This window comes from Microcebus murinus, chromosome 3, assembly GCF_040939455.1.
Source record: "Microcebus murinus isolate Inina chromosome 3, M.murinus_Inina_mat1.0, whole genome shotgun sequence".
In the NCBI taxonomy this organism is placed as follows: domain Eukaryota; kingdom Metazoa; phylum Chordata; class Mammalia; order Primates; family Cheirogaleidae; genus Microcebus; species Microcebus murinus.
This window is the reverse complement of record NC_134106.1, coordinates 49,513,598-49,541,532: the sequence shown is the minus strand read 5'-3', so window position 1 is coordinate 49,541,532 and position 27,935 is coordinate 49,513,598. Positions and strand designations below refer to the sequence as shown.

Below are 27,935 nucleotides of genomic sequence, written 5' to 3'. Positions count from 1 at the left end.
TACAGAGGTAACTTCTCAATTCAGGGACAAGTAATGCTATTTGGCAAGGAAAAGAACAAAGCCTGGTGATGAGAAGGAAAAAAACAAATGCAAGAAAATGGATTGGAAATCACAAGCCGAACAATGTGAGAACCGCCCCTACCCCCTACCCTCACCCCATGGCCCAGGCACCCAGCATCCATGGCATTTCATTATCTCTGCACAGCCAGAGTTTTAAGAGATGCCTGCCAACATTGACATTACCCCACAATGAAATCACAGTGGACTGGTGAACAATCACGTTAAAAGTTAATTGTTGAAAACCCGCAGGTTAGAGCTCTTAAGCTAATGCCCATTGGCTTGATGGCAATTTAGTGCTTGCCCTTTTTTAAAAATTGTTTTTATTTTTGGTCTCATTTTTGATGGCTGGAGGTAGCCCTCTTTTTTATTTTTTTACTTAAGGCAGTTTAAGGGACTTCCTGCTTGGCTTTTTGGAGTAGTTATTTTCTTCCCTCCCCTCTCCTCTTTCACACTTGCTTTGTGTTCTTCCTTGTACACCAGTCCTGCAGCCATGCCTGCCTCTTGTCCTGCAGCCTGTCTGCACAGACATCCGAGAATCTTGGTAAATCCAAGCCCTACCACTCTCTAGACCACCTGGAGCCCCTGGAGGCTGTGTTTTGGAGATCCCCCACCCTGAGTCCCTGGTGATGTGCTCAGAATTCTGCCAGCATCCCTCCTTGGGGGCCAGTTCCCCTGATGGTTCTGGAAAGAATCAGAGATGGTAGAGCTCTGTGTTTAAGGGAACACGTTTCTCTCCCACGGATTGGAGGCTGTGATCACAGTGATGACCCGCCCAGAGGAGAGCTCACAGCAAAGCTGGTGTCTCTCTGCCTCCCTCTCCCTTTAGATCTCAGGCTGCAGTGAGTGACAACAGGGGATTTTGGGGAATTCTTCTATGGGGCAGGAAACTGACAAGGTATCTTTCCTTTCTCCACCAAAGCCTGGCATGAATTTGAGTCTATCAGTATATTTCCATTTATTGATGAGCAGATCACAGAATAGCCCCTGGGCATGTTTTCAAACTTAATGAAGAAAAGACAGTTTCTGCCACAAGAGCTCTTCATCTAACTGACAGTGTCAGTCACGAGATGCTCGGAGCTCCTGGCTGCTCTCAATAATGAAACCTTTCTTCTAAACTCTGCAGAGGCTGGGGGAACAGGACAGTGGGCCATGGTGGCAGGGGCAGAGGGAGGAGGCAGAAGAAGTCTCTGGTTCATCTGAACTGTTTCTCTTTTTGCCTCACTATGGACCTTGGTAAAGGTACAAGGGAAACCAGAGGGGTGGGGTTTGGTGGCAGCTGGCAGGTCATGGGAAGTAGAGTTAGGAGTCTTTACCCAAGGGGAATGATGCTATGGCAGCTGTTTTAAACTTGAGGATGGTTCCGTTCACTTCTTGTGGTGTAAGGTCAGCATCTGAGAGATTCTCCTTCAAGCAGCTCATTGTCTTTTCCATTTAGGACACAAAAAACAGGATTGCAATCTGAAACCTGTCTTGGAGATCATGGATTCCTATGATTTTCAAACTTTTCTTTAGTTGTGAAACATTTGTTTCCCCCCTAAAGGAAAGCTATTGCCTCTGCAAAAGCCTAACAGATAAACACAGCAAAAAGAGAGGTAAGAATTTGGTGGTTTGGGGATAGAAAGAAGTGGTGTGTGTGTGTGTGTGTGTGTGTGCGCGTGCACATGTGCACGCGCATTGGGTGTAAACCCCAAGTGGCCATGGAGGTGCTCTAGAAGACACAGGTTTCTGAGAAGCACTGGAAACTGTGGGTCTAGTTCAGTGCCCTCAAACAGAATCAGAGAGACCATGAGACTTGTTGAGGAGCAATCCTGTAATTCCTGGTGGAGCTGGTCTTCTAATTCCCCTTTCCCCTAAAGATGGGGCATCTACTCGGTGCCAGGCACCCTTCTGTGCATCAGTGACACCAAGAGGGAACAGGTTCTGCATGGATCTTCTGGCAGTTGTTGGGAAAGTATGGCCTCACAGGACTCCAGGACATCCTTCCACTCCTTTCCCTTGCTCCTCCAACAACGTTAGGTTCACCCTAAAAGAATTCACATGTATACATATATATACATGTATATATATATGCTTTTTGGTGCAATGACTGGTCAAGGTGCTTAATAAATATTACTTCTCTGTCTGTAGTCTGTCCCTCATTGGCTGCTCCTAGAATTGCAGATCCATCGACTATCTTGATTGAAGGAAGTGTAAGGCTCCTGCTTCTTCAGTACTGATTTCTAGCTTCGCAAGCTCTGCAGTGGGCATAGAATAATTCTTGCTCCCTGGAACTCTGCTTGGCTGTCCCCAAAGCTGCCCACCACAGGTCTTCCTGAGATCTCTAACCAGGCTTGAGCAGGGCTGGTCCCTTGTTCACACAATGCAATTATGCCCCACAGTCCATACCTGGGCTGTCTCCATTGCTGTTCCCTGAGTCCCCACTGGAGTGTCTCTCAAAGCCTTGTCTCCTGTTTTTGAAGGAGAAATTGCCCAAGCTGGAGCTCTCAGAAACACTTTCACTATCTTGGAATTCTTGGGGGTTGGCAGACATGGATGTCACTGGCCATGTCCCCACCAGGCCTTGGAGCTGGAATCCTCAGGCAAGAAGGTGGTTCTGCCTGGAATCAGGGGGAGGCCACGGCTCCCAGCTGTCCTTCTCTGTGGATGGCCTTGGCTTTCCAGCTCTTTGGTTCCCATTAGATGGCCTTATAATAGAACTTGGTTGCTTTGCCTGCTTTGGGGACCCAGGCCAGGTTCCTGACAGAGCAGACTGAATGGGTCTGTCCATGCAGTTGTTCTCCCTCCCCAACGGGCCATACCTCTGCTGACCACTTGCCTGCACCCCTGTTTTATCCTGTGCTGCTCTGGCCAAAGGCCGACCAAACTTCTCATTCTTTTCTCAGCTGCCTCACCTATGATGGATGATTTTTACACACTCAAACACTCTCAAACACATATCCAAATTTTGAGCACCTCCCCAAGAATTTTGTAGGAGCAGTATAAACTTATAATAATGTGTAATTGCTGCAGTACCCGTGGTATATTAATAGCCCTCTTCTGCAATCAGTGACGCAGATAAGATGGTCTTCAGATTTGTCAATTACTAGCGCTAGTTGTATTTTCTTTCTTTCTCACTCAAATTTAAATACAGTCATGCACCGCATAATGACATTTTGGTCAATGACGGAATACACATACAATGGTGGTCCCATAGGATTATAATGGAGCCGACACATTCCTATTGCCTAGTGACATCGTAGTCATGGTAATGTCATAGCACAACACATTACGCACATGTTTTGTGTAAACAAACCTACTGTGTTGCCAATGTATAAAAGTATAACACATACAATTATGTACATTACGTAATACTTAATAATGATAAGTGACTATGTTACTGGTTATGTATTTGCTATGCTATATTTTTTATTGTTATTTTAGAGTGTACTCCTACTTGTAAAAAAACGTTAACTGTAAAACAGCCATAGGGAGGTCCTTTAGAAGGTGTTCCAGAAGAAGGTGTTGTTATCATAGGAGATGACAGCTCTGTGTGTGTTATTGCCTGACAACCTTCTAGTGGGACAAGATGTGGAGGTGGAAGACAGTGATATTGATGATCCTGACCCTGTGTAGGCCTAGGCTAATGTGTGTGTTTTTGTCTTAGTTTGTAGCAAAAAAGTATAAGAAGTTAAAAAATATAAAAGTTTAAAAATAGAAAAAAAGCTTATATTAATAAAGAATAAATAAAGAAAATATTTTTGTACAGCTGTATAATATGTTTGTGTTTTAAGCTCAGTGTTATTACAAAAGAATCAAAAAGTTAAAAAGAGTAAAAAAAGTTACAGTAAGCTAAGGTTCATTTATTATTGAAGAGAAATTTTTAAAAATAAATTTAGTGTAGCCTAAGTGTACAGTGTTTGTAAAGTCTACAGGCCTTCACATTCGCTCACCACTCACTCACTGACTCAGCCAGAGCAACCTCCAGTCCTGCAAGCTCCATTCCTGCTAAATCCCCTTGTACCATTTTTTTATCTTTTATATCCTATTTTTACTGTACCTTTTCTCTGTTTGGATGTGTTTAGATACACAATTACTTGTCATGGTGTTACAATTGCCTATAGTATTCAGTACAGTAACATTCTGCACAGGCTTGTAGCCCAGGAGCAATAGTCTATACCATATAGCCTAGGTGTGCAGTAGGCTCTACCATCTGGGTTGTGTCAGTGCACTCTGTGATGTCTGCATAATGACAAAATCGCCTAGCGAGGCAATTCTCAGAAGGTTTCCGTGTCATCGAGTAAAGCATGACTGTACATTGAGTGAGAAAAGTAAAGTAACATTTGTTTAAGTATGTTCAAAACATTTTAAAATCTTAGATTATCGGTAATAAATTACTTGTGAGCTCCCCAGGGATGGTTCAGACACACTGGCAAGGACATGGCCTTAAGGTGAGGAGTCCAGTGGAGGTCTCTCAAAAGCCATCTTCACCAGCTGCATAGACACTCATAGTCTCTGGGGACAGTGGGGCCTAGTAGTTGGGGTGGCCATGGGTCTCACTGGAGGCGAGGGGGACACTCCTGTTGTTGAGTGTTCCTGAGCGTGCTCCAGTGCAAGGGACTTGCTGGGCCACTTCATGCAATTGAACCCTGACCCTCCAAGGCTGGCCATGGAAGGGCCGTATGGCTTGTGAGTGGGCGTCCTGGAGCCTGTCCTCGGCGAGCCACATTCCCCTCACTCACCACTGCAGCCCCTCCATGGAAGACATCAGTAGACCAGTCAAGAATGAGCTTCACTGAACCCAGTCCGGCCTTCTGTACACTTCCTCCTTCAGCCTGCATTTCCTAGTACCCTCTTGCCCTGCCGCGTGCCCTTTTGGGCTCTGATGCCTGACCCCTTGTGAGCCGCTGCAAGAACAAGAATACAACTACAACGAGTAAGATATGCAGCGTTTGGGGGATGGACATGCTTGAAGCTCTTACTTGAGGGGGGAGCGGGGCATGGGCAATATATGTAACCTTAACACATGTACCCCCATAATACGCTTAAAAAAAGCCACACTATCATGGCAGTGGGGAGTGCTATGCTTTTTCTCCAGGTCCATCCCAGCTTGGAGTAATAAGAGCAAATGCTGCCTCCCACTGTGGCTTCTTATAGTGCCCCTTTCCAGGCATAGGCACATTCCAGAGCCTTGTAGGATGAAAACTGCAGCTATGCTAAGGAAAAACAGCAGCCTTGTATTTTTGAGGAGATAGCAGGACAGTAGCAGGGTGGCCGAGTTTGGGAACTGCCTGTGATTCTGCCAGCTAAGTATCTTGTCGGACTTAACATTTATCCACTCTTCCAGTCCTCTGAATGCTGACCACTGAAGTCCCCAAGGGCCCTTAGAATTTATGGAGACAATGACTCTGTGTCCTCTAAGTCTTTGACAATGCTTAGGGCTTTGATATCTGTCGGCTCTGGCCGTGGTTGGGAGGCTTGTGGGGAGGGGTGGAGAAGTGCTACATACCCTCCTCACCCCCACCCTTGGCACTCTTGCCCCGTTCATCCCTGGAAGAGCTAAGAAACGTTCCAGCTTTGAAGGTGGCCGCTGGTCAGTCACGAATCCCCCAAACAGGTGCTCTGGCCATCAAAGTCTTGAAGCAGTTAAACTTGCTTTCACCTTTGTTGCAGTTCCCTTAAAAGAAAATAGAGAGATCTTCGAAAGGTGGAGGGGGTGGCAGGCCAGAAACGTAAAGTGTGTGCAATCACTCAGATACAAGTGGCACCACTAAAAATTGCCTTCATATATCAGCTTATGGTTTACACACTCTGGCAGAAAGGACACTAAAAGGTCAGCAGGAAAAAAATGTATATGTCAGGCCTGGAGCTGTGGCTCCAAAGGTGGTGAGAAGACACGATCTGGGAAGGGTTCTAGAGGGACCGGCTGAGAGCTTGATGTGGCAGGATTCTGTTTTTTCACTCTTTATTTTGTTTTATTTTTAAGGAAGTTGCCTGCAAACGTCAGCAGAGAAGCTAAGGTATAGACTGGGAGTAACCTCTCTCTCCGACCCCCGGTGACAAGACGGATAGTTCCATTCATCTATGGGTGAGCAGCCGAGGCTCCCTGCATTTTTTTTCCTTTTTGCTTGGATTCAGGATGTATTTGTTTGCAGAGAGGGATGTCATGCTTGTGAATGTGCTGCTCAGTCATGTGCCTGCGGTGAGATCAGAGGAGGGGAGAAGAGACAGGAGGGAAGGAGGTGGTGTGGAGAAAGGGCAAGCTGTACTCTGGGGGCTCTGAGCATGCCAGCTCAGATCCAGAAACAAATCTCCCACCAAATGCTAACGGAGAACAGGCCTTCCAACCCGGAGTATCAGCGAGCACGCTGTAAATTAATAATGCAGCCTTTTAGTAGCAATCGCCTTGTGAAAAAGTCTGGGGGAGGATTATTCATCCACTTCCCCTTCCATCATCCCACCTCTCACAAGAGAAGGAACTAGGAACACTGCAGGTCTCTTAGAGTTTTGTTTAAGACTGACCCTCCCCCTTATTTTATTAACCGTGTAACATTTTCAGGTTGTTTTTTCCTCTCTGTCTCCTCCAGCAAGTCTCTATTGATCACTGTTTACAGTTATAATCCCTTTCAAATTTATCATCCATGACTAACACCACACGTATTGATTAGTGTTGACGGATGTCCCTCTACAGTATAGAACCACCGTGATCCCGGCAGTGCGGTACAGTAGAGATGGGGAGAGGGGGAAATATACATTTTCCCTTTCCCCTTGATTTTCTTTCAGTGGTTTTCTGCTCCCCCTTTTGTTCCTAGCTTAGATGACTACTTTCCTACAGATGCTTAGCGATCGATTTGTATATTTTTAAGATAATTTCTTTACTCCCACCGAAGCTTTTTGGGAGGAAAAGCAAAGTGCTGTTTTGCTCCTGGGTGGTAACCAGGGGGTTGTGGACAGGTCCTAAAGGAGATCAGATTTATGAGGGACATCCACATGTCTTAACCTAAAGCCTCAAGTAACAAAGATGTAAAGGCTAGTTTTTTAGGGACAAATTAGATGTCACTTGTGACTAAAGACAAGGTGTCCAAAATCTGGACTATAAATGGAGTCATTTGTCAATAGTGCAATATTTTTTTGTGTGTGTGTCCTTTTTTGCTTACTCTCTGCAATGTCCTTTTTGCCTGTTGTTGGCCAAAGGCAAGCGACACTCAGGTTGTCTGTGCACTCATCTGTCTTGCCCAAGCCATGTTTCTGGAGCTTCCTGTCTTGCGACACTCGTGTGCCCTGCTTGTCCTGCATTTGCATATAAGGTACCCAGCCCACCTGCCCACCAGGCTAGCACTGGGTTGTGGAGAGATCTGGTCTTTACCTTCGACTAGCCCCCTCACAGGTAAGCCACCTGGAGAGTCCTGAGCTTGGCTGCCTCATCTGTGCAGTGGAAATGATAATCCTTCCCTTGCTTACCGAACAAGGAAGCCGCGAGGTACCAGCCATGAGAGGGCTTCAAAAAATCATAAAGAACCTTGGAAACCCAAATCGTGTAATTATTACTCTGGAAGCTCCTCTTTTTCTCTTTTTTTATTTCAGCATATTACAGGGGTACAAATGTTTAGGTTACATATATTGCCTTCGCCCTGCCTGAGTCAGAGCTTCAAGCATGTCCATCCCCCAGACAGTGCGCACTGCACCCATTAGGTGTGAATGTACCCATCCCCTCGCCCCACCTGCCCTACACCAGATGAATGTTAGTCCCATATGTGTACTCCCCTTTCTCTTCTTTCTACTTCTCCTCCTCCTCCCTCTCCCCCTACTCTTTATACTCCAAGGAAGTTTTATTGCTCTAGAAGGTTTTGCTTAGACTCTAAGGATTGCTGCCAGAGGGTCCAAGGACTTAACTTGAAATAGAACAGAGAATTATAGAACTCAAAGGGAATTTTGAGGTCTTGAAGCTCAACCCTTTAATTTTATATTTCAGGAAACTGATGAAGCCTAAACATTCGGAATCATTCATTCTACATCACACAGTGTGTGAGAGATAAGCCCAGAAAAAGAGCTCAGTTAGATTTCTGACTCTTAGGCAAGCAACTGCTCCTCTCATCCCCTCCTCTTCAAACCATGTCTCTCTCCCTCCCTCACCTTCTCCTCCTTCTCTCTGTCTTTCTCTTCTCTCTGTCCCTGCCCTACCTCTTTTTCCTCTCTTTCCCCTTCCCCTCTCCCTCTCCCTCCTTCCAGCCCCTCGGCAGCATTTCGGGTCTGGGATGGAGACACAAGGCCTCCTTGTTCCTGGCTTGGCTTTGCAAAACCATTTTCTAAGAAACTCAAAGGATCCATTGCTACAGAAAATTCATATTATAAAGTTAATTTTCTTTCCAAAGGAAAAAAAGGGAGGTATGTTCAGCTCCTAGGGGAAGGCACATCCACGTACCTAGTGTGCCGTTGTGTGGTTCTGTCATGCTGTAGTGCTTTTGAATAGCTGTTTAGTTGACTCATATGTAAATGATATTCTGTCCTCCCTCACCGCCTCTGTCCCCACTATCGACAATAATTTGATGGGATGTTTTTTGCCTCTTAACTTATCTATTTTACAAGTTTTCATGGTCTGTTTGTAATAGTGTTTTTGGTTCTTTGCACTACTTTAAATTAAGTTTCTCATATGGGTCTTATTATACCTGAATACTGCTCAGTTATTTGATGACATAGTTGTAAATCCTCAATAAAAAGATCTTTAATAATCAGTTGGCATTTATTTAATATACCACCCATCTTATTAAATCTAACTCCTTAGATTTAATAGGACAGTTTATTGTATTTTAGCATCAGAATCGTGATGCTCTAGTTATGCTTGAGAAGGCACTTTCATTATAAACTCCTGTTTTTAGGCACTTATAATTTTCTTAAGTAGCACATTTATTTCAACGTGCAATCATATTCTATTCTCTTCTCCCTCCCTCTCTCCATTTGTATCATTTTCTCATTTTTTTTAAAGTTTAATATGGAAATATATCTCAAACTTTAGGGGGAAAGTGTTATCTGTAGCTGAGAATAGCTGAGCAGAGCTGCCAGGCTCCCTGAAATCCATAGTTGTGTTAGGTGCCATCAGTCAACTTGATGCAACTATTGGTGAAGGTGGCTGCTAACCACAGGATTGTGCTCCTGTAACTCGGGGAATGTCCTCCCAAGTGCTTTCAAGTGCATTTCCCCCCCACTGGGTTTAAGCATTTGCTAGTGTTTGCCAGTGGTAGGAAACTGAGGAGTTGAGAAGGCAGAAAGTCGACTAGAATGGAGACAGGCCTCCCAGCTGCTCACCTGATGCTTACCCTGTCTGGCCCACTCATGGTGGAAGTGTGCGGGCCATGCTCCACTGGCTGGCTCTTTATACAGGCTGTTCCTCCATGCCCACTTCCTCAAAGATGCCTGCTGTAACCACGCAGAGTGAGTCTGGTTCCCTTGTTATGTGTCTTGTAGAATGGGACTCCTTTGCGACAGAACATGTATCACATTTTCAATTTTTTTATATTCAGTGGTGTACTGGACTTGGTTCATATTGTCTTATGAGAGTTGATTGTGTGCGTCTTTTCCCAGCTCCATGTTCAGTGACATTACCTGGATAGCCTGAAATCAGTCACGATGGGGATAGTTCTACAGACAAATGGGCAAATGCTATAAATCACAACCTACTCTCTCCCCATGGAAAGCTGATGTCTAAACATTCACCTACACACTAGTTATGTGATGGTTTGAGACTGAAGCATGTTCCCTTTTCTAAACTGTAAACTCCATGAGAACAAGGACTTCATCTATTTTGGTTTGTGTCTTATTACTGTCACAGTATCTGCCATGACATAGGTGGCCAAGAAACTGAATTTAGAAAGAGGTTTGGGAAACAGAGTCTTATTTAAGCAAAGAGACTGGATCATTCAAAGGATCTTAATCTCACAAGATCAAGGTTCTCCATGATTTACCTCTGAGAATGAGTTATCTTGTACCAGGATCTAGCTTCCTAAGAAGAGGAAGATTCTTAGATGTGCAATTGGTCCCATTGGTATAATGACCCATCAGGTCATTATACCATGGCCTTTTTAGCCATGCCCACTAAGGACAATTGTGTTTAGGCAAGGGAAGAGGCTGGATAATTTTTTGAATTTATTTTTATTAAAAAAGTTGTCTGTGTTCTGCTAGATAGCTGCTTCTATGGGTTTTATGTTCCTGATTCTAAAAGGATGATGCTTTTTGCTTCTACCTTCTCACCATGCTTCTATTTAGGCAGTCACTATCCCTCCAGGAACTTCTAGCTGTTATCTAGTGAAATAGGGTCTAAGCATGAAGTCAGAGAGACCTGGGTTCAAACTTGGGCTCTGCCATAGTTTTGTAGCCTTGGAAATTTATTCTATCCATGAAGCCTAAATGTCTTCATGCTTAAAGTATAACACATCATAAAATTGTTACATTCCATTAGATTAAACAAATATGTATGTGAAGTTGCTGACAAATGTAAAGGTTATTATCAAGTTTTAAGCTTTTTCATCTTTTCTCCTAGACCTGGATTCTGCCTTTGTTGTTGTGATTAATTAATTATTGATTAATTAAAAACATTTTCTGTTGAGAGCTTTACTTTCTGTAATTCAAGAATGAGTAATTTGGACAACCATTCCACTGAGAACAGCTAGAAAAATTTGGGGAAAAATATGTGTCATTAGTAGAGCTAACAAGACAGTGCAAAAGAACAGGGCCAAGATCTGGAGAATAATGAAACCTAGATAGCCAAACCTGGAGCAGCATTCCCCAGGGACATCTATTAGAATCCTGGAAGAGGCTGCCTAGAGGAGGAAGCTGGGTGTGACCCTTGACAGTCTGATGGGGACAGGGGAAAAGTTGGAGTTCAGGGACTATCAAAGAGAGAACCTTGGTAAAACTGCCATGCTTCCAGTTGGAGTAAGAGTAAACTGCCTTGAAACTGACATGCAGGGATTAAAGCCCAGCTTCAAATCATCTTAATCTCCTATTGTAATAAGGTGACCTGGGATCCTGGTACTCCTCGCTATCTCTCAAAAGCAAATCTAAATCTTGTCTGGAAGACAATGTTATACAACTAATCCTGAAATAACAACAAAAGTTTTCTATATGCAACATTCTACATTAAACAAAAATAACAAGGCATAGAAAAATATGAGATAAAGTGATTTAGAAAATTAAGAGAAGCAATGTAAAATATAAACTGACCAGAGGAGATCCAGATAATGGAGTTATCAAACATGAATTTTTAAGTAATCATGATAAGTTGATATGTTCAAGGAAATAATAGGAAAGATCAAGAGTTTGGGGAATTTAACCAAACACTTTTAATAAATAAATATTCTAGAACTGAAAAATATAGAGGAAATTAAGAACTCAATGGATAGATTAACAATGAATAGACACAGCTGAAGAGGGACTAAGTAAACTGCAACATAGATCTGAAAAAAATACTCAAAATGTAGCTTGAGTTTAAAAGAAGTAAAGAGAAAAAAGAGAAGAAAAACAAAGGATCGAGAGAAAATGTCTAAGATGTGTGTAATTGAAGACCTGGCAGAATAGTAGAGAATTGGGTAAAAGCAATATTCTAAGAGAGAATGCTGAGAGTTTTCCCAAACCAAAGAAAGACATCAAGCCACATATTAAAGACACACTCTGAATGTAAAGTAGAAGAAATTCAATAAAGTTACATGTAATAGTAAATTGCTAAAAACCAAAGAGAAAATGTTAAGAGTAGCCACAGAGGAAAGAACAACAAGACTATCAACTTACTTTTCAACAACAACAGAGGAAACCAGGGGTCAATGAATGGTATATGTATTTGAAGCATTGAAAAAAGTAGCAACTTACAATTCTATACCCATTGAAAATATCCTAAAACATGAAGGCAAAATAAAAACATTTCTAAATAAGAAAAAAACTGAGAGAATTTGTCACTGGCAGATCTATACTAAAGGAAAGTAAAAGGGTAGGCTACAACAATTTCAAATTGAAGTTTATGAATATAGGAGAAATGAAAGGATAAATATGTAGATGAATGTAAATAAGTTTTAACTGTATAAAATAATAATAATGTCATATGGGAAGAATAAATACATAGAATTAAGATGTACTATAACAATCACATATAAATTGGGAAAGTTAATGGAATTAAAGTGTTATGAGGTCCTTGAATTATCTAGGAAGAATGAAAGTATTAATTTATATTACATAGACTTTGGTAAGTATATTTTAATCTTTAGGTAGCCCTAAATAGAATACATGTACTTACATTAAAAGAATGCATAACAATATAATAGAAGGAGAATGGAATAAATAAATATACATAATCAATCAATGCAAAAGAAGGCTACAAATGATACAAAAAGAGTATAGAAAACTTGAATATTTGTAGGAAGCGGTAAGTAGGTAGATGATAGAGCTAAACCCAAATATATCAGTAATTGCACTAAATGTATTAAAATATAAAGATTAAAAGCACCAATTAAAAAATGTAAGCTGTCAGACTAAATAAAAGACCATGCCCATCTATATGCTGTCTATAAAGATTTAATATCAATGTATGATATAGAAAGGTTGAAAAGGATAGGAAATCACTGACTGAAACAAAGTTGATATAGCTATATTAATATTAAAAGAAGACTTTAAGACAGAAAATGTCACTAAAGATGAAAATGGACATATTGTTAGGGCTGGTGGAGAGTAAATAAGTGGCAAGGAAATGACTAAGACCAGAGAGAGTGAACTGAATTGTAACTAGGAACCAAATTGTGGCTAGGAACTGTTCCCTGGTGGGAACATACAGAGTAAGGAGCTTATAGTGACCTTGAACTCAACTAGAGCACATTACCATCTAATTAGCATAACATGGGTGGAGTTTGCATGAAGGATTCTGAGAAAGACCCATGCAGAAAGGGAAATTATTACATAAGCAACCTGCTACGTAATCTGTTCTGTTACCCTAATCTGTCAATCACTCCCAAAGGAGGGAAACAGCAACCAATCCTGCCAGGAGAAAGGCGGGACAAACTAGTGAGCATATAAAAGACAGGATGTGCTCAGACTTTGGTATCTTTCTCCACTCATGGGGAACTGAGAATGTATTTTCACTTTGTGTCATTTCGTGTACCTTGCTTCTTCACTTTCACTTTGTACAGCTTCTTTCTCTTTCTTGTACTAAACGGTGGGGGTTGCTCTGTTTGTGATCAGTCTGTCATAGGCTCAACTCAGTACCGGTACTCATTCTTGACACTGGGAACTGGGGGACCAGGGAATATCCACACAGACCTAACAATATTACAATGACAAAAATGTCAAGTCACTGGGAAGATGTAACAAGTTCAAACTTATAGCCACCTGCTAAGAACCCCAAAAATATATAAAACAATCCAAAGGAGAGACAAAGGAGAAATAGAGAAATTCATAATCAGAGTAGGAGAATTTAATATATTTCTTTCCGTAACTTATCGAACATACAGACAAAATGTAGAGATATAGAACCTCCAAACAACATGGTTAACCAAATTGACCTTACTGATGCAGAGAATATTGTATCCAACAATGCACTTTTTAAAATTGTGGTAAAATAGACACACCATGAAATTTACATGTGCAGTTACAATGGCCTATAAAGAAACTAAAGACAAATTTTTAAATAATTGAAATTACACAGAATTTCTGTTCTAACCAGAGTGAAATTAAGCTAGAAATCAATAGCAAATAAAGAACTGGAAAATCCCCAACTGACTTGAATTAGACAATGATTATTAATAATTATTGTTCTAAGAAATAATTACAATAAAAATTTTAAAAAATGTTGAACAAAATGATGAGAAAATTTTCACATAACAGAACTTTAGGAATGTAGCTAAAGGTGTGATTAGAGAGAAATATGCAACAATAGGAAAAGAAAAAAGGCTGAGTATGGCAATCTAATTATTAATGTCAAGACATTAAAAAATACCAGTAAATTAAACCTCAAGAAAGGAGAACAAAGGAAACAATAAAGAGGAAAAGATAATAAAAGAAACTGTGAATATACAATAAAGAAATCCAATAAAGTCAAAGTTTGTTCTCTGAAATATTGATAATTGGTAAGCTATAAGTCAGACTGATTAAGAAAAAGACAGGAAAGCCACATATCAGAAATGAACAAGAGTACATATATATATATATATATATATATATATATATATAATAAAGACACAACAGATGTTAATAATTATCAATAGATCATTAGGAAAAATTTTATTCTCCAAATTTTGAAATTTCAATGAAATGGACAAATTCTGAGAAAATAATTTATTAAACTTATAAGAAAACTATCAACTTAGGGAAATCAGTTGATAATTAAAAACTTTCCACAAATAAATTTTCAGTCCCACATGATCTCACTTACTATTTGAATCCTTTCACTTCATTGAGATTTGTTTTATAGCCCAGAATATGATCTATCTTAATAAATGTTCCCCATGCTGCTGTTTTCTATTGTGGTAAAAACAAAACTTACCATCTAAACTATTTCTAAATGTACAATTCATGTTGTTGTCAAACGTATCTCCAGAACTTTTTTTCTTTTTTAGAACTTTTTCATCTTGCAAAACAAACTCTATACTCATCAAATGACTCCCAATTACCTACCTCCTGGTAACTACTCTTCCACTCTCTGGTTTTATGAATTCAGCTGCTGTAAATACCTCATATGTAAGTGGGATCATGCAGTATTTGTCTTTTTGTTCTGGCTTATTTCACTTAGGATAATATCCTCAAGGTTTATCCCTGTTTCAGCATGTGTGAGAATTCTCTTCCTTTTTAAAGGCTGAATAATATTCTATATATATTGTAATTGAATATATATTGAATAATATCTGATATATATCAAATTTGTGTGTGTATATATATATATTTCTACATCTCACATTTAGTTTATTAATTCATCTGTTGATAGACACATAGGTTGCTTCCACCTCTTGGCTTTTATGAATAGTGCTGCTATGAACATGGGGGTACAAATATTTCTTTGAGACCCTTCTTTTAATTCTTTTGGAAATATACACATAATTGGAATTGCTGGATTATATGGTAGTTTTGTTTTCAATATTTTGAGGAACTGTTTTCCAGAGCAGGTGTGCCATTCTACATTTCTACCAACAGTGAACAAAGGTTCCAATTTCTCCACATCCTCACCAACACTTGCTATTTTGTTTATGTTTTTGATAGTAGCCATCCTAATGGATATGAGGTGATATACAATTGTGATTTTGATTTGCATATCGCTAATGATTAACCATGTTAAGCATCTTTTCATATGCTTGTTGGCCATTTGTATATCATCTTTGAAGAAATACCTATTTGAATCCTTTGCCCATTTTTAAATCAGGTTAGTTTTATTGCATCATAGGAGTTCTTTATATTGTCTACATATTATCTTCTTAAACATATGTTTTTCACATATTCTCTCCCATTCCATGGGTTGCCTTTTCACTCTGTTGGTTGTGTTCTTTGTTGCATAGATTTTAATTTCGATGCAGTACAATTTGTTGGTTTTCACTTTTGTTGCCTGTACTTTTTGGTATCATATCCAGGAAATCCTTGTGAAATCCAATGCCATGAAGCTTTTCCCTTATGTTTTCTTCTAAGAGTATTATAGTTTTAGGTCTTATGTTTAAGTCTTCGATTCATTTTGAGTTGAACACTGTAGAGGAAGAGCCCAACTTCATTCTTTTGCATGTGGAGATCCACTTTTCCCAGCACCATTTGTTGAAGAGACTGTCTTTTTCCTATTGAATGGTCTTGATATCTTTGTCAAAAATCATTTGACCTTATCTGCATTGGTTATTTCTGGGTTCTCTGTTCTATTCCATTGGTGTACATGTTTGTTGTATGCCAGTATCACACTGTTTTGATTATTGTAGCTTAATAATAAGTTTTGAAATCAGACAGTGTGATACCTCTGACTTTGCTCTTCAAGATTATTGGCTGGTCAACGTCTTTGAGGTTCCATATGAATTTTCATGTGTTTTCTTATATTTGTCCAAAAATGCCACTGGGATTTTGATAGAGATTGCATTAGATGTGTAGTTCACTTTGGCTAGTATTGACTTCTTAAAAATAATAAGTCTTCCAATCCATGAACACAAGATGTGATTCCATTTATTGTGTATGTCTTCCTTAATTCCTTTAGCAACATTTTATAGTTTTTAGTGTATAAGTCTTTTGCCTCCTTAGTTAATTTTATTAAGTATTTTATTTTTTGATACTATTATAGATGGAATTGTGTTTTAAATTTCCTTTTAGATTGTTCATTGTAACTTTATAGAAAGGCAGCTAATTTTGAGTGTTGATTTTATATCCTGCAACTTTTAAAATTTGTTCATTAGTTCTAACAGTTTTTTTTATTGTGTGTATGTGTAATCTCTAGAGTTTTTTTTTCTCTCTATTTTTTTAGAGACAGGGACTTGCTCTGTCACCAAGGCTGGAGTGCAGTGGCATGATCATAGCTCATTGTAGCCTCAAACTCCTGGACTCAAGCCATCTTCTCACCTCAGTCTCCTTTGTAGCTGGGATTACAGGTGTATGCCACCACAACTAGCTAATTTTTAAATTTGTTTTATAGAGATGGAACCTTGCTATGTTGCTCAGGCTTGTCTCAAACTCCTGGTCTCCAGTAATCTTCCTGCCTCAGCCTCGCAGAGTGCTGCGATTACAAATGTGAGCCACCACACCCAGTCTTAGAGTTTTCTACATAGAAGATTATGTTTTCCATGAAATAGAAGTAATTTTACTTCTTCCTTTCCAATGTGGCTGTCTTTTATTATTTTTCTTGTCTAATTGTTCTGTCTAGGACTTCCAGTACTATGTTGAATAGAAGTGGTTAGAGCAAGCATCCTTTCTGGGCTCTAATCTTAAAGGAAAAGCTTTCAGCTTCTACCATCAAGTATGATGCTACTTGTGGGTTTTTTAATACATGGCCTTTTTATATTAAAGTAATTTCCCTCTGTCTCTATTTTGTTGGGTAATATTCCCTGTGGCTTTTAAAAGAATGTGTTCTGCTGTTTTTAGGTTACTGTTGTATACGTGTCAATTAGATAAAATTGATAGATTTGTATTTTTCTATTTTTACTCTATGTTTACTGATTTGTTGTTTACTTGTTCTATCAATTATTGACAAAATATACTTGAAAATTTTGATAATTGTTATTTTGTCTATCTTATATCAGTATATAGGATATCTCTGTCTCTCTCTCTATATATATATATCCTATATCCTTTCCTATATCAGTTTTTCTTTAGATATTTTCAAATTTTGTTAAGTGCATAAATATTTCAGATTACTATGTCCTTATGTTGAATTGATCTCTTTATCATTTTGAAATAACCCACTTAAATCTCCAGTAACATTCTTTTCTCTGAAATCTACATTATCTGATATTAATGTAGCTACTCCTGCTTTCTTTTGATTAGTGTTAGCATAGTATACATTTTTCTATATTTTCTTTTTTAACCTATTTGTATCTTTATATTTAAAGTAAGTTTCTTGTTAGCACATAGTTGAGTCTTGCTTTTTTATTTAATCTGACAATCTGTGCCTTTTAATTGGAGGTTGTAGACCATTTACATTTAATGTGATTAGGACATTGTTGAGTTTAAACCTGCCCCAAAAAACTGTTTTCTATTTGTCTCATCTGTTCTTTATTTACTTTTTGTACCCTCTTTTGTATATGTGAGTATTTTATGATTCAATTTTATCTCCTTTGTAGATTAATTAACTATTCATTTTGCTTTATTTTAGCAGTTGGCTCAGTGATATTATATACTTTGTATGTATTGTTTTATGTAATATTTACTCTTGAGATGAAAATATGAATTCTTAAGTTATCAATACTATTTGCCACATTAATAGGCTATCAGAGAAAAGTTGTATGATTTTATTAATAGGTACAGAAAATGGATTTGATACAATTCAACACCCACTCATATTAAACTCTTATCACAAATAATCAGAAATGTACTTTCTTAATATGATATAGAATATCTATGAAAAGCATATTGTATGTATCGTGTTTAAGAAAAGCATTTTCAATGCTTTCCTTCTGAAATTGGAAATGTAACAAGAAGGCTGGCTGTCATCACTTCTATTCAACATTGTACAGGAGGTTCCTCCAGTACAATAAACAAGATACAGAAATAATAGGTACAAAGTTCATATGGAAAAATAATACTCTCATTAGTTTTAGCCAACATATTTGTGTTAATAGAAAATTCTAAAATGTTTAAGTATACATTATTAGAATTAAATAATAAAGTTAGCAAGACTATTTGATACAACATTAATTAAGGCACTAACAGGTATTTTTATGTGCTGAAAAAAATTTATAGAATTGTATAAAAATATAACATTATAATAACTTCAAAATATTAAACTCCTTTTGATAAAGCTAGGGAAATATTTGCTTGGCCACTATACAAAATGCTATAAAATATTATTGACAAAAATTAAAGATGCTATCAATAAATAGAAGTTTTTAAGATGTCAGTTTTTTGTAAATTTATCTATAGAGTCAATGCAATGTTAAAAAAATCCTAGATGATTTATCTTGTGGATATGGGAAAGCTAATTCTAACATTTAAATGGAAATGTGAAGTGCCAAGAATATCCTTTGGAAAGATATACTTTATCAGATAGCAAGCCATATTATAAAGCTACAGCTATTAAGACAGTGTAGTATTGGTATATGACTAGATTAAGAGAGTCCAGAAACAGAACTATGCATTGGTGGATGCTTGATTTGTGTCAAAAGTAGCACTTTGGCACAGTGGGGAAACAAGGCCCTTTTCTCAATAATAATGCAGTGTCAGTTGCATATCCTCATAATAAAATCAAGTTTATGTGGATTGTGATCTAAATATGAAAGCCAAAACAGTAAGATTTCTAGGAGATCATATAGAATATCTTCATGACTTTAAGGTGGGGAAATATTTTGGAACAGGATACAGAAAGCACTAACCATTTAGGAAAAGACTGATAGATTGGGCTACATTAAAATTAAGAACTCGTGCTTATCCAAAGATACTGTAAAGAAAATAAAAATGCAAGCCACAGAGCAGGAGAAGATATTTTCAATACATGTAACCAACAAAAGACTCATACCCAGACTATATTAAGAACTACTGGAAATCAATGTGAAAAGGATAGACATCCAAATAAAAAAATGGGCAAGTGAGTGGGATAGGTCTTTCACAAAAGGGGAAAATGCCTGTGAACATATGACAGGGTATGTGAGCCCCATTAGTAATCAGAGAAATATAAGTTTAAAAACACAATGAGCTACTGCTACACACCTACCATAATGGCAAAATTATAACAACCACCACAAACAAAATAAGGTACTAACAATGTCAAGTACCATGGATGTGGAACAACTATACCTTCTTATTCATATCCTGCTTATGTGAGTATTTTGGAAAAAAAAAAAAACTTAGGCATGACCCACTTAATTTGTGCTTACCCTACCATTCAGCCATTGCACTCTAGGTATGTACAAATAGAAATGTAAATACATTGCACCAAAAGATATGTACAAGTATGCTCACAGCATTATTATTAGTAATAGCCTCAAATTTGTCCATCAACAGTAGACTGAATAAATAAAAATGCATATCCTATGCACTTACAAAAAAGGAATAACAAATGAATTCAGACACAAAAGAATACATACAGCATCAGTCAATTCATTTAGCAAAAGTTCAGAACCCAAGAGAAACCAAGCTATTGTGTTAGACATTAGAGTGGTTAACCTATAGAGAGTAGGGGAAGATTGTGTTTGAGAGGGGGTGTATTAGTTTACTATTGCCAGTGTCACAAATTATCACAAACTTAGTGGCTTTATATTTTATTATCTTATGCTGCTGTAGATCAGAATCCAACACAAACCCCCTGGGCTAAGGTCAAGATGTCAGAAAGGCTTTAGTGGAGAATCTGTTCCCTTGCCTTTTCCAGCTTCCAGAGGCTGTCCACCTTCCTTGGCTCACAACCCCTTCCTCTGTTTTCAAAGCCAGCAACACTGGGGCCAGCTTCTTCCCATGCTGCCGTCTATCTGGTTCTCTTTTCTCTATGCACATCTTCCTTTCCCACTTCTAAGGACCCTTGTGATTACACTGGGTCCACCCAGGTAATCCAGGATAATTCTAAAGTCAGTTGATTGGCAATCTTAATTCCATCTGCAATCTTAATTACCCTTTTTCTGATGTCATGTGTCATAGCCAGCATAACATACCCACAGATCCAGAGATTAAGATGTGGACATCTTGGGGGTCCCATTATTCTAACTATCATTAGCATGTGGGGACTCCTCTTCCTTCTTTCTTTTAATTTTTTCTTTAAAATGATCTGAATTGGCGATTGCTTGTGTCACTAGACTTTTTTTTCACTATTACTTTATGTTTTTCTTGGAAACACAAGTTTGGGGACTAAGGTAGGCAAAAGAAATGTGTTCTGTGTCCTGCTCTTTGTCAGAGATGGAAAATGGAAAATGGTGATGCTTTCTATTCTGCTGCAAGTGTGTCGATGCTATTTGAATGTGACAACAAAGCAGAAATGCCATGCTTGATTTCCTTTTGGAAATGTCAAGGAGAATCCATCTAGCTTCCAAGTTGCATTGCAAGCTGAGAAACTCCTTCCCCCAAATGTGTCCAGAAAGAGTTTTTTTTTTTTTGTTTTTCATCCCCAAACATGCCCAGTGTATTGATTTCCTAAGATCCTGTAATACAGTGTTGACTCTTAATTTTGTTTTAGTCATTTTAGTTACATATCAGCTCAAAAGCCAAATTCACTCAGTTCTTATTTTAGTTGTGAAAATAAATTCCAGCACAAGCATCTATCCAGGAAAGTCTTTGCCACTTCATCTGTTGGCGCAGATTCTTCCTGAGATGACTTGGGGAAAGTACTCTGAGATTTCAGCATGTCAAGCACGCATCCGTGTGTTACAAAGATGTGGCACATATGGCAATTAGAAGAAAACACAGATTAAATTATTAGGACAAGTGCATTTTGAGTGCATTCTTTCTCTCAAGTATGAGTAGGTTTCCCTCCTAACAGTTCTGGTGGGGAAAAGTTGCAACTAAATTTTGGATTGACTAGTTTATTTCTTTTCTAGGCTAACATTTCCTTTTCACCACATCATTTTATTTTTCTTCCAATGAGATTTTGGTTCTGGGCCTCATGAAACAAACTGTTGTTGAGTGTGTGTGTTGGGGGGGGGGGTGTTTCTAACCATATTTGAAGTTATTTGCCCAACTGAGCCTCTGAGTTCAATTCACTTCTCTTCTTCCTCCCTTTGTTTAGATGGCTCCCTAGGCTCGTTCCAGGCATAGTGTCTGTGTCTCACCCCATGCCCTCCCTCTGAGGTGCAATGGGTTACCTTACATGCTGGTTGACCATGCAGTCCTCTGCTCTGTGTCCCCTGTGCAGCCACAAGGTGAGCAGATTAGTTGGAACTTGCATTCACTAACGGAACTTAGCTATGTTTGCCTGAATGGCAAGACGGGAAACAGGGAGAGCCTGCCAGCAGGGATGTTACAGTTTATAAAAAACAGAAAACATTATACATTACATTTGAAATGCTATGCTCTATCCTTAATGGCATCCACTATCTGCTTGCTGTCAGTTCTTCTGGATCATGAAAGTATATGCGCTGGCTCTAGTCCTTTTTTGGATAGCTTTTAAAAACTTAGTGGTCTCTTTTAGGATTAGGAATCTGGGTCAGTGCAACCCAGACTTTATTGTTAAATAAAGCAGAGATCAAATAATAGGTGTGATAGTGAAGTAGCTCTCAAATTTTGTAAGTTTAGTTATTGCCTGGAGAGCTTGTTAAAGCACAGATTATTGACTATTGGTCTGCACCTCAGAGCTTCTCATTCAGTCTTCAGCTGCTGCTCTGTGGACCACACTTTGAATCCTACTGGGATTGGATATAACAGTCACAGATGTGCATAAATCCAAGGTGAAATGTCTTGCTCTAGCAGGAATGGGCTGTCATCTCTAGAAGGCTCTCACCAGAATTCCTGTGAGGACCTGTGATTCTGTCAAGGAGTCAGAACAGCACCTAACACAGTGGCGACCAATAAATGTGTGCAGAATGAACCCTGAGCCAGGAGGAAGATATGAAACAAAAGAACAGGCAAAAGAAGGGATTTTTGATTAATTTATAAATATTGAAACTAGCCTTTCAGAAAGAAGCTATCATTTCAGTTCCATAAACCCAGGTATAGGAAAAGAGTGACCAGATTAAGGGAACCTACATGGTAAGAAATAGAGACTGGACAAATGGCAAAGGTATACTAGCCTATCTACAGAATGAACTGAGATTGAGATACTTGTTCCTCAGATGTGTCTCTGTGTGTGTGCTAATCTTTACTTCTCTACCATTTCAAATTCTCCACCCCAGAGTTTATGCGTCAACTCAATAGTAGTTGTAAGGTTTTGGCAGAGTGGCAGGCTAAATATCCTAACTAACACTTCTGATTGGAGCAACAAAAAATGCTACATGAAATATAAACAATGCTTACTTTTAATGTTTTGCACAGGTGGCATAAAAGGAAGGAATATTTAGAGACCAAACAGAAGACAAAGTAGGAAATATAACAGATAAATTAGCACCAAAAAGAGTTTCTGGTGAACCCCAGTGACACTGAATTCTGCCATGATAAGAGGGCACGGGAAGGTAGAGATAAAACCCGCCTTCCTTAAGGCAGGGACTCTGACAGTGTCCTGCATTTAAATGTAGAACCTCAAAGGGGCACATTGTGAGTATGGAGGAGATTAAGAAAGAATGCAGAAGAGTACCACTAGGGTAAAATTCACCTTTGCTGCTGGGTGAAGGGTGAAAATATTCCTTGAGAATTAAAAACCGGCACCTAGCCCTCATGTGAGTTTGACGTCAGAATTCATGCTACCTATATAAAAAGTTCCAAAAGGGAATTTTATTGAAAATGCTTTGGGCTGTTTAGAAGCTGGGTTGCTTTTCTCCTTTCTCTGAAGAAAACCAACTCCAACCCATGTCCAAATATTCCAAAAGACGTAGTTACAAAGCAGATAAGAATCCCAGTAAGAAATCATAAAACACACAAAGAAACAAGGCATCATGAATAAAGCCTGGTAGAAACATTGAAGGCAGAATCAAACTTGTAAAATCTTCAGTCACTGAAATTATCAGGCATAATTTAAAATAACTATGTTCCTATATTTTTAACAACCAAAGTTTAAAAAAATGAGATACAAGAAACTATAAAGAATGACCACAATGATTCAAATGAAATAATCAAATTAAATTTCTAGAATAGAAAAATATAATAATTGAAATAAAAACTCAGTGAATAGATTAATGAGCAAGGCGACAGAACTAAATAAAGATTTAGTGAACTGGAAGAGATATCTACGACAATAACAAAAACAAACTGAGAATGCAGATCAGAGAGACAAAGCCATGAATACATAAAAGGGGTTAAAAGATATGGAGGATGGAGTTAGAAGGTTTAACATGTATCAGGTCAGAGATCCAGACAGTTATTATAGGAAGAATGGAAAATAGTTAATATGTAAAGTGCATAACTATTGAGAGTTTTTCTGAATGACCAGCAAAACTGAGAACCAGGCAGCTCAATATATATCAAGCAGGATAAAAATAAGTCCACACCTAGGAAAAAAAATCAAAGACAAAGAAAGGATCTTAAAAGCAGCCAGAAAAAAATGAAAAATTACCTACAAAAGATAGTATTTAGACTTTTCAACAGCAACAATAGAATATAGTGGAATAATGCAGTCTATGTACTAAAAAAAAACAAAACAAAACTCAATTTTGAGTTCTGTATAGAAAAAATTTCAGGAATAAAATCTGTATGAAAACATTTTTAGACAAATATAAATAAGCAATAAGTACCCTTATTAAAGCCTATTCTAAAGGATAAACTTCAGGTAAAAGAAAAATGATTTTAGATGGAAAGTCTGGGATGCAGGAAGGATCTTAAGTAAAAATAAATATAAATACATGGACAAAATGAGCACACACTGCCTATATAAAAATAATGTCTGGGGTTTTTTTTGCCTGTTTGTTTTTGAGAAACAGACTATAACTAAAATAATTCAGAATTGGATGGGAGACCCAGGTTAAAATGTTCTCAATTCCTATAATTCTTGGGAAAAGAGTAACAATATTAATCAACTTTGGACTTCAATAATTTATATCTGCATGTTAAAATGGCTAGAGTAACCATAGAAAGAGAAAATGTAGAGCATATAACATACAACTTTCAAATAAATGGGAGAACTAGAATGTGAAATAAAAGACTTAATCTAAAAAAACGGAATTGAAAAAAATTGCAAGAGAGAAACAGAAAATAGCAGAGCAATGGAAAATACAACATAAGGTAGTAGAAATAAATCTTAATATAATAGAAATCATTATGAATGTAAATGAGCTATACTCTCCCATCAAAAGGCAAAGGTGTCTGACTAGATTAAAAAATGAAGCGAAATGTTCTTTATAAAAGATAAACTTAAAACATAAGTATGCAGAAAGATTGAAAGACAAAGGATAGAAAAGGATACCCCATGCAAATTCTAATCAAAATAAACTTGAGATTGAACTTATCATTTCAGATAAGAGCATTACCAGAGATAGAGTTCCTCACATAATGATAAAAATTCAAATCGTTAGGATGACATTACAACTCTAAAATGTAACATACCTTTGCAATTTATGCAACAAAATAGGCAGGACTAATAGACAAATCTACCATAGTATTTTGGATTTTACCATACCTCTCTTAACTGATAGAACAGAGAGAGGAAATATTAGTAAGGCTATAAAAGATTTAAACAACACAATTGACAAATTTGATTTAATGGACATGTGTAGAACACTACAGCCAACAACTGCAAACACATATTCTTTCAAGGACACATGACACGTATGACCACTTACCATGTACTGAGCGCTGCAGCCAGGTTCCAGCCAATCTCAAAGGGCCATTGCTATACAGACCACACCCTTTGACTGCAATGCAATTACATTATACAATAATGCTGACTAACTAGAAAAAAAACCTGTATGTACAAAAATTTAAAAATATATATTAAAAGAGAAATCACAAGGTACTTAGCATTGTCTAATAATAGTTTATCAAAACTATGGAGCTATAGTTAATGTAGTAGCCAGAAAGAAAGTTGTAGACTTAAATACTTATGTCAGAAAATAAGAAAAGCTCCAAATTAATGAACTAAGCATCTGGTTTTAGAAGGCAGAAGAGCAGAACAGTATAATCCAAAGAAAATAGAAGGAAAATAGTAACAAAGATAACGGTAGAAATTAATGGAATAGAAAACAAATATGCAATAGAAAAGATAAACAAAGCCAAAAGCTGATCGTTTGGAAGTAGTAACAATATATCTCTGGAAGAATTGATCAATAAAACAAAAAGGAAGGCAAAATAAAGGAAGAACAAAAGAGAGGACGTGACTACAAATGCCATAGAGATAAAAGGTGACTGTAGTTGGGAAAGTCCTTACCAGGTTTCAGACACGTACAGGCAGGCACCGGCTGTACTGCTTCCTTCAAAGCTGGTAGTATTTAACCTTCGTGTTAAATGCAATATCCCAAGTTCTGCCTGGGAAATACTGAGTGAACCCAAAGAGCGAAAGAGTAACCAGTGTGGACGGGTTATCTGAGAATCCAGAAGACCTACACTGGGACTTGAAGGCTTCCGTGACACACTCAACTGGGAGGCTGCTGAGAAGCAGTCTAGATGACGTGCGTGACCAAAACGTAAAGTGATGTACTTGGGAAATCAAGTAAGTGGAGAACTAAAAGAGACTCTCCTGCTCCCCAGGAATGGGGTATATGGAGTGGATGGAAGGGTGAAAAGAATGGTTGAAAGGTTGCAATTTGGAGTGTTGTCCAGAGCTGGGGAAGTCTCACCCTTCCAGGCTGTCTCTGTCCTGGGATCTTGGCTCTGAGCTGCTCCTGCTGGGCCCCTGGCTGATCTCCCGGGAATCCGTCTTGGAGTGCCACCACTTTGTGTCAATGCTTCCTGGGAGAGCCTCTGGATGTGGGAACACAAACAGCCATTCTTACCCCCACGGCTCATGAAAACCAGAATGAATGATCTCGGCTCCCTGTCAATCCCTTAAACTAATTCCTTCACTGTCTGTTTTTACTTTCTTTTTTTATTCTTATTTCAATTCTTACATCAAATTTTCTCCTTCCTCCTCTCAGATGGCCCTCCTCACCTGTGACTTGGAGCCCTCGCCATAGTCTGTAGGACAGTGTGAGGGACTGGCCCAAGCCAGCTGTGCCATTGGAGGTTTGAGCTTAGAAGTCTTGGCTCAGGCAGGCAGTTCTTGTAGCCAGGGTTCCTGAGCAGAGAGAGTAAATTCCTGCTTTAAACTTCTTGTCAAGGCCCAGCTTAAGGAATCTGGTTAGATGGCCCCATCTGGACCTGCCACTGTCCTTTACCTTCGGCGAGAACCAGCTACAGGATGAAAACGTGGGCTGTATCTTTGCAGTTTCAGTTTTTCAATTTCTTTCCCTCCCTACCTTCATACCTCCTTTTATTCCTTCTGAGATTTAGCAAAAGGCCAAGATACTGAATTGATTGTGCAAAACAAACTAAAATTTTCCTCGGGGCAATATACAGATTTTTCATTTATTTCTGTTAACATCTTCCAGTCCTTGAGTGTGTGAATAAAACATAGGAGCCCTAATTTATCATGGTGATCAAAAAGAGAGGCTGAGCCTTTTGTCTTTGAAGTTCTGCTGATTAGATGGAGTTCATATTCAGAGCTGGGGCCTGAGGCCTGGGCAGGGCCTTGCAGGTCCCTAGGTCAGGCTGGCATTTTTCATGACAAGAGAGTCAGTCTTCATTTCTTGTCCAAGCATCGTCGTGTAGTAAAAAGGACACTGAACTTGAACCTTAAGAACTGGAATAAGATTCCAGTTTCTTTGCTAACTTTATTACCTTGGGAAAATCACTTAAATTCTTAGAAAGTCAGTTATACTTACCTATTTTTAAAAATGGAGACAATTAATATGCTTTAATTCATGGGATTGAGAAGTCACAGTGAGATAAGAATTATAAAAGTGCTTTGCAAAGCATGAAATTGGAGAACTTCTCTAGAGTGGTCTCCAAATCACCCAAGACTCTTTTGGGCCCCCAAAGATCTTATTTGAGAAGAAGGTGATGAAGATCAAAGAAGAAAAAAAAAATATTCCTTGGTCTGGTGTAAGACTTGCCTTCCTAGGTCTCCCAGTGGATCTTTCCTTAGTCCACAAATCTCTCTTTTCCCAGGTCTGGCTATTGCTACAAGGCCTGTATTCCTTTTTCTACAGGGATGGTGGGCTCCATTGGAAGCCCCCTCCCCGCTCCCCGCAATGACTGTGGAACTTTGGCCTTGCTTCCAAGGCCCTAGCCCTCCTCCACGGGAGGGAAAAGAATCGCTACTCAGAGTCGCACTCTATGGGACATAATCATACAGTCCCTTTTGTTATGAGAGCATTCCTTGGGTAAATGTGTGAAATATGTGCTTGTGTGGATGTGTTGTGAGTGTGTGCTGTGTGTGCAGCGACTGTAAATGCTTTGGAATACGCTTCACTCAGTGCCCAGGCAGTTCTGGGCCCACAGTTAGTGATTGATTAATACAATCGATCAATGTTTAATACAATGTTTAATAAAACAATAAACAACAATGTTTAGTAAAAAGTAAGTTAGGCCATACGGATTGCCTGAATTTGAGGTTTTCTCCAGGTCTCTGAAGAACTCACAGGTTCAGTGGAAACTTTGAGTTTGTTCTGTATGAGGTTGGTTTGCAGGAGCAATTAGCAGAGTCTGAGCATATT

At 38.6% G+C, this 27,935-nt stretch overlaps 1 long non-coding RNA gene across 1 annotated transcript in view; it reads left to right on the top strand.

The window, feature by feature from the left end:
* LOC105871559 (uncharacterized) overlaps positions 1-27,935 on the top strand; it is a 53,127-nt gene that overhangs the window by 15,809 nt on the left and 9,383 nt on the right. The window contains exons 3-5 of the long non-coding RNA XR_012918491.1: positions 1,496-1,652; positions 4,787-4,972; positions 6,027-6,124. This is a non-coding gene — a long non-coding RNA (uncharacterized LOC105871559). The remainder of the gene's footprint in view (positions 1-1,495; positions 1,653-4,786; positions 4,973-6,026; positions 6,125-27,935) is intronic.